Source organism: Mus pahari, chromosome 1 (assembly GCF_900095145.1).
Source record: "Mus pahari chromosome 1, PAHARI_EIJ_v1.1, whole genome shotgun sequence".
Taxonomy (NCBI): Eukaryota; Metazoa; Chordata; class Mammalia; order Rodentia; family Muridae; genus Mus; species Mus pahari.
The window spans coordinates 92,415,051-92,423,498 of NC_034590.1; positions in this window are offsets into that span (position 1 = coordinate 92,415,051).

An 8,448-nucleotide genomic window follows, 5' to 3' on the forward strand; every position below is an offset into this window, starting at 1 on the left:
TTTTTCCCCTTTCTCTTCTCTCTCTTCTCTTCTCCCCTCTCTTCTCTTCGCCCATTGCCTGTTGGAAGCTTATGCTCTCCCTCTCAAGAGCATTAAAGCGTTGCTGTAGAAGGATCCTGTTTGTGTGCCGCGTCATTTCTTGCTGGCGGGAAGGTAGCGCGGGACAATTACTAGCTCTGAAAATAGGTTGTTGCCTATCCTTATCAGACCCAGGCTGTTTTTAGAGTCCAGGATCAAAAAAGGATTATTATTATTATTATTATTATTATTAATTATTGGATATGGTTAAAACTCATAACTCAAGATTAGCAATTGAAAGTTTGTGCTTAGATAATCTTAAACCATGTAACATGATTCCATTCTGGGCTATAAACAACACACAGCAGGTCACCATCTTTGCTAAGGGCTTGAGACAGTGGAAGTCATGACTTCACCGCCATCTTGATTAAGGGCGGCAACACATGCCATGAACTGACCAGGGAAGCAGATCTCCAAAGATACTTCTAAATTGGGATAATATTTTTGTTTGATTTATGGCCTGTCTTGAAAGCCAGGTTTACAACATAAAAAGACATTATTATTTATACTGTTTCTCTGTCTTCACTCTTAAAAGGGTGCCTTATTTTAATATTACAAAAACACCATAAAGTGATTTTAAATTCTTTTTTTTACATTTTTGGAGGTTTACAACATTAAAAAGGTTAAAAAAAAATCATTGCTTTAGAAATACGTTTAGCCCTTGCTAATGTTAGTAAGCTGTGCTTAGATAATCTTAAACCATGTTTTCAGGGTTTGCTGATGGTATTAAGCTGTAACATAGCTTTAGATTTTTATAAACTATCTATTTTTATAAACTAAATTATATGCAAAACTGTTATGTTCAAAAACAATACACAATATGAAGGTCAGGAAAATTCCCAGCCTCTTTATGGACTGTGTTTATGAATTTAAAAGTTTTATTTCGATGCTAGAAGAGCTTCAATTCAAAACTGTGATTTTTAAAACTCTAAACCTAACAGGAATAAAACCTCAAGTCCTAGTCTCATGAAAGCTACTATAATTAAGAAATGCAAATGGATAATCAGTAACCTTGAAGGTGATTAGATCCTTTAATGTGTTCAGAAATGTTTTTGAAGTCATGCTAAGAACTGATGCAGTTAATTACAAGATTAAGCTTTATTTAACCTTTTGTTTTACGTTTACAAGGTAAAGTTTAGAGCAGATAACTAAAAACAAAGGTTGTTTAACTCAGAGATTCTGCTGAACATGGCACTTAATATTTTTAAACCTACTGGGACAGATAGAGACTCCCAAATCCTAGTGGTGACCTCCCCAAAAGGTCTCCAAGAAGAGACGGCCACAACAACAAAGGACTCCACCCAGATTGTGGTACACTGACCACTGGGCAAGACTGGCCCATTGCCTGTCCCAGTGTTAGGAGACAAACAGGATACCAGAGAGTTAATTGTCACACATTGCCTAAGACAAGATGAAGTCAATCCCTCACATGTTCCTCCTCCTCCACAACAACAACAACAACAAAAAAAGCCTCACATTTTCTGGGCCTGGTGGCCGAAGACTGCCTTGTGTCTACCCACAGTATCATGGAGATCACAGGAACCTGGGACAACTGTCTAGGTAGTGGACCATGGATGGACTAGTCTGTCATTTTAATTGATATATAGGCCATTTAGACTAAAATGTATCCTTCTCAGGTCTCTGACCATATTGATATCCAAGCTAACTGTAGCTTGACAGCTAGAGAACAACAGACAGCTAGCTCCTTACTCCAAGGTAACCCACGACCTTGTCATTTCATTGGCCAATTCATTAGTTGAAATTACTAGGTCTCTTAATTTTAAAAAGGCAAACAGGCTTGTCTTGCTCACAGGCTTCATGTTAAAAGGCAAACAGGTTTCAGATGTAGCGTCTTACTATTTATTCCTTTATCTAACGGAACTGACTTTACAGTGGATGCTGCCAGTGGTCAACCACCTGTGTCTCATGGTGGATAGCTGGAAAGGAAAAACAGATAAAGTCTGGGTAAGGTCTGAGGATCCGAAAGCTTGAGTTATGAGGATCTAAGAAAGTGTTTTAGGGAAGTTGGCAAATGCAAGTGAAAGCCTAAATGGTGATAAGGAAATGATTTCAGGAATATAAAGCGATGAAAATGCTTCAGATTTCTTCCCCTCACTATGCTACTGTGGTGTTGGGCCTTCAAAAGTTCAGAGTTCTAACACTGATCCATGGAGTTCTGATAAATTATTAGTCTAACTCTGGTAAAGCCTTCCACACTATGATCCGCTTCATAGTCACAAGCTCAAGACTTTAAATTTCCTTTGGTTGTCTTTTAAATACAGACTTAAAAGTGTTTCTCCTCGTGCTAAATTATAGCCTTCTGGATAGACAGAAGAGCCTCTCTCACGGTCTCCGGTCATCCTGACAATCCAGATCAAGTGAGCTTTTACCCCTTCTGCTCCACAGGGGTTTTTGTCTTCCCTGAATTCACTTTAAAGAGTATTCATGCTTTAATCCAAAATCATTTCTCAGGCCTCTACTATGACACAAGGATGAGATGTGAGTCTACTGCCTTTCCCTACGGTGTGGGTTTCAGTACAGAGTACAAGAATGGTAATACTAATGTATCTAAAATGCATCTCGTTTTGTAAACTTATAAAGATTCTTGTAGGCTTCAGGGAATATACTTGGATCCACCTCTCATGGGTCAAATGGACTCCAGATAAGCGTCCCTGTCAATCAACAGCCTACATTTCTCACCTGTTGCCTAGTCCTGAGGATGGGATTCCTCCCCCTTTCCCTAGTTTTGGGACTCAAGTTTCAAATATACACCCAAGGAAAAAACTTTCTCCCTAATCTACTTAACCTTTATCCTCTGCCGTGTGTGTGTGTGTGTGTGTGTGTGTGTGTGTGTGTGTGTGTGTGTTCCAGTATCCTCAAGATCTGTATCCAGGAAGGCTCCAGATGTGCTCCAGTCTAGCCTCACAGATGCTGCAATTGGGTCTGCACTTTCCTAGCCGCACATATTCTCACAGACCCTGAACAACAGTGAAATACGCAGCTCTCCCAGGACTTGGCCAACAGTCCAATCTTCTTTGGGTCCCCAAAGATGACATGGCCCCCAGCCAGCAAGAAGCACTCTACAGAACACAACACCCAGACTCCTGCCCCACCATCACCTCTTTCTAGTTCCTTATTTTTAATTAAACAAAAAGAGAAGAATGTTAGCTTACAGCTTACTGGGCTCCTCCTCCCGGGACCTAACAATAGCTCAAACCATCACCTGCTCATCATCTACTCCTCTCTCACCCCCCCCCCATTTTCTCTCTCTCTCTTTCTGTCCCCTGCCCTCATGGCTCTGTTCCCATCTATTGGCCTGTCTACAAGCCCACTCACCTGCCTCAGCCCCTTCCTCATTCCTCTCCCTTCCTTTCTCTGCCCTTATGGCTCACTTGTCTGCCTCTACCCTTTTCCAGGCCCTTTCCACACTCCCACTCCCACACCCCAGTCGTATCCCTACATAACTCAGCAGGCTTCTTGGTCTGCAGTTCCTCTCTTGCTCTCCCTCTCTCTCCCTCCTTTCATGGTCCTGCTTAGTCTGCTAACCATGCCCCGTCTTGGACGTTCCCTCTGTCTGCTTTCTCCCTCATCTCTACAGTAAAAATCTTCTATGTACATTAGGAGTAGTCATGCCATCCTCCTTTTATTTCACGGCTTCACTCACTGGCTACCTGCCGTCAGCTGGCCCCCTATGCCAGCCCTGTGTGCAAAGTGGATCCCCAGGCAGAGCCAGGCTTTCAGGCGACCAGCCTTTCCCTGGTGCCTCAAATGCAGCCTCTGCAGGATAGTCTCCAGGTGGCCTTCACAGCCTTTCCCTGGTGCCTCAAATGCAGCCTCTGCAGGATAGTCTCTAGGTGGCCTTCACAGCCTTTCCCTGGTGCCTCAAATGCAGCCTCTGCAGGTGGCCTTCGGCAGATCTAGATGTTGAGATTCAGACCCAGGACAAATATCGGAGGTGCATATTTCACATTCTAAGGTGGACCTGGCCTCCAGGTTCTCCCAGTAGCCCTGTTTCTACCTGTTACAGGTTATAGCTGGCATACCCACCATCTAGTCTGACCTTTCTAGCCCAGGGACTGGCCTTCCCCTCCCCCCCAGAAGTTCTTTCCTTTCTTTCTAACCCAGACATTTGGTCTCTCCCTCTCTCTGCATTTTCTATCTCCCTGCATGTGCACACTCTTTCTTTCTCTTCCCCCTCCACGCTGTCTCCCTCCCCATACCCCATAGCGTCCTCCCTGGCCTCCTTCCTTCGGACCAGTGAACCTGCCCAAGAGCTGCTTCCCAATCAACCTGCCTTTAAATGCTTTAATTTGGCTTGAATTGGCTAATTTCACTGACAGAGAATACTTATCACTGGGTCTCATCCTATTTGACCTGAACTTTAGAAAGCTACAGCATGTGCTGGGAATGCAACATGAGCCCAGGAGAGGCTGGCTGGAGTGGCAAACTGTGTTCCCATCCCCATCCCCACCTCAGATGCAAATAGCTTTACCCCAGGAACAAAACCCAGACAGTGTTGCCTTCCAGAGTCCTGCTGGGGTGTAAGTCAGTGGGAGTCTATACTCCTTCCATGCTGGAAGCTCTCCTGAGTCTCCACCTACCGTGGCTCCCCGTCGCTCACCTGTAAATAATAAATCTCATAATTTGTTGCACACACGTGCATAGGTTCTGTCTTGCCATGTTCAGACACATTCACAGCCAAGGCACAGAGAACATGCTTTATCGACTCAGGAAAGAACCCAAGTCAGGATTGAGTGATCCTGACTCCTAAGTCACAGAGGATGTTTGATGGAATAACAGATGTTTATTGTTATTCTAAATAGAATGACGATACTGAGGAGAAGCCAGCTGTGGGGACAGTATTCTCCTTAGGCACCTGAAGCCACCACAGCTCCAGGCTGAGCTTGGGTGGGGGCAGGACATAGACTCTCCAGTTTGGACAACTGCAGAAATGGACTTGGAGGCAGAGCACATGACTCCACCAAATTCTAGAACAGGCAGCAGGCACATTTGGTCCACTGGGGACCCTGACAAAGGTAGACAGGGAAGTAAAGCATATTTAAGATTGGACTTGGGGGCTGTCAAGGTGGTTCTTTGCAGTCCTGATGACCCTAGTTCAATTGTTGGAACATGTGCCTGCTACACACACACACACACACACACACACACACACACACTTGAATACATTTTTTTCTTAAATGGGGATTTGGAGGGGGAAGCAAGAAAGGGCAGTCGGGGAAAGAGACAAGCATCACCTATTCTCTCATATGCACAACCTAGATTTTTAAATTTTTATTATTTTTATTTTAAAGAAAATAGAATATATGTACTTTAAGTTTCAAATGCATGCATTTGGTTTGTAGATGAAGGGCTATACAATAAAGATATACAACATAAATCGTTGTAAGAATTGTTACTTTTTTTGCCTTTATTTACTCACTTTACATCTCGATTGAAGCCTCTTCTCCCAGTCCCATCCTCACACCCCGCTCCCTCCACTCCCTCCTCCCCTCCTCTGAGAAGGGGAGTCCCCCACCCCCATGGGCAACCTAGATTTTTTAAATGAAAGCAGAAATTGCTTAGGCAGAGGAAGGAGATCAGAGTTTGGGAAAGACATGATATACATGTATAAAAATGTCAACAAAACATTGATTTATACATTTACAAAAAGTATTTAAAATTCTAAAATAAAATAAAAAAAAAGATTAGTGATTTGGTGAAAACATCTTATGGAGAAATTTAACTTTCCTGGGTCCAAGGTGTACTGGGTAGAAAATGCAGAGGGAGTCTGGGGGCAAGCATTGGGAGAGCACTTTGTGCTGGGACAGTGCCCTCCTTGCCTGGTACAGTCCCCTTGTCCCGCTGAGTTGGCTGGCTCCCTGTCCCCCCCATCTCTCCGTGCTTACAGTGGGTGCATTAAGGAAACTTGAGCCCTAGTGTTGTGAGGACAGAGCTCCTGAGAGCGACTGCAGGAGCGAGCCCATGAGTACTTACTGCATGAACTGCCAAGGATACAAACTGACTTCCACAATGTCTGTGTAATCTGGACCAGCACAGAGACAATGGCTGCTTGGCCATCCTCCCCATCTGGGCTGTCTTAAGCTAGTAACGGCCAAGCATCGGTTGGTGCAGAAGCTGCAATTAATTGCAATTAAATTTAATTTAAATTTCCATTTCTTGGTCTCAGTGGCTACACTGCAAATGCACATAGCAGTCAAGTTATGTGCTCTGTCCGAGTTTCTCCACCTCTAAGCAGCTTTGCATAGACTTTTCTCAACTGCTGTCACAGTAAAAACTTTATAATACAGATAGACTGGATGTTTCTTTCTGTGCTAAAGATCAGGGCCAAAGAAGCTCTTTCCCCAAAAATGGTGGCGCTAGTGACATTGTCCTAAAAAGAAGGATTCTGGTAGGTAAACAGAGTATTAGTGGGTGGAGGGGACACTAAGGGTTTCTGTTCACTAGAAAGTAGATCTCCTAAGGTGGTTTCTGCTCACCAGGAACCACCCCACTCTTCTCTGAACCTCCCTTAGGCATCCCCCAAAGGTCAACTACATCTGGAAAGGGTACCTAGTTCTAGGTCAGTAGGGCAACCTGTCTCAGCTCAGCTCCCATTCCCCTGACTGTCATATAAAATCTTTGCTTTTCCATCATTTCTCCTTTTTGTCTGCCCAGTCCAGAGTTGGCTTTGGCATTTTAATACCCAGTAAATCTTTCTTTCTACTCACAGAGTGGTCTAGTTCAGTGGTTTCTCTGTGCGGTTGCTTATACTCCACACATCTGTCCTTCACACATAAGCACAGTAAGGCTTTTTATACCCCCTCTTTAAAAACAGGAAGCTAGTTTCCTCCCCTTGGTGACAACATCACCTCCATGCATGTGTCTGAGTACATGCCCAAGGGAACTGAAGTCAACATAACGCAGAGACACCCATGCATCCATGCTGATTGCAATACTATTCACAATAGCCAAGATGTGGAACCAACCTAAAGAACCGATGAAAGAGCAAAGAAACAGCGGTGTATATGCATACAGTGGGCTATCATTCATCCAGAAAGAGGATTGATAGAACATCATTTACAAGAGAGAGAGAATGACAGGAGATCGTCATGTTAAAACAACCAAGATTAACCATCACAACTGGGCTACATAATAATGTACTGTAACAGGAAAGCAAAAGGTGAACTTAAAAAAAAAAAATGAAATAAAAGGAGAACATGACTACTAAAGCAAGAAGAAGATTTTTATTGTAGATAAAAAGGGAAACACAGGCAGAGGGAAGAGCCTAGGCTGACCATGGCCAGCCGACTAAACAGGACCATGAGAGGGGGTAGAGGGAGAGCAAGAGGAGAGCCACTACCAAAAGAAGTGGCCCTGACCTAGCAAAAATAAAGAATAAAACAAATAGTAGCATCAAACTTGTGTTGCATTCACCAGAGCCAAGATTGGAGTGAAGCAAACAAGCACCTAGAGCTCAAAATGTAAGGTGTTGTTCACCCAGGGTCCTGTCGATGGAGGGCTGGAACCTGAGACTATGAGCCACCTTAAGTTCTCCCCCTTACACTCCTCACTTCAGTCTAATAAGAACAAGGCTGTCAACACAGGAAGTTCTACCAGATTAGACATTTGGAGCCAAGAGAGACTCAGAATTGTACAAAAATCTGTTTGAAGAGCTGAATGTCAACCCAGGAATGTGTACAGGCTAGAGATCAGTCTTTCTCATTCCGAGGGACCCATGAGACTCACCCTGTGGACTTTAACACTGACAACCCCAGAGCCATGCCAGTGAATTCTGACCACCAAGGATAGGGTATGGAGGTTAGCATTTTTTTTTTTTTTTAAAGCTTCTAAATGGTTCTGATGAGCCATGGGGTGGGAGGGCTGAGAACTCTGCTCTCAACATGGGAGGAGACTTCAAGCCGAAGCCTGTGAACACATCTGGGGAAGTCCTCTCCCACCCCAGCTATACTTATGTTAAAGAAGTATGCTCTATGGCAACAAGGTATTAAACAGATAAAGGGGAAATTGTAGTGTGAAAATACAGAGTAATTACCATGCGGAGGGAATTTTATGTCACAAGCGTGCACAGTTAAACCTGCTCATTACATTAAGCCATCTCTGTAGGACTTTACTGGATACTGTGAGCATCTCAGAGGTGGTTAGCAATCCAGCACAAAGACTGTGGCCTTGGATTTAATTTGTTAATATTCTTTCTGGCCTATTCAATGACATCTGTGGCCAGCACCAAGGGTATCCTCAAAAGTACCTTGTTAATTCTAATGGCCAGTCTTCACTGGTTCCAAAAGGCACGGTATGTTAAAATGGCAGTGAGGCAGGCATGGGCAGAATCTGGTGTCCTCTGATGGACGG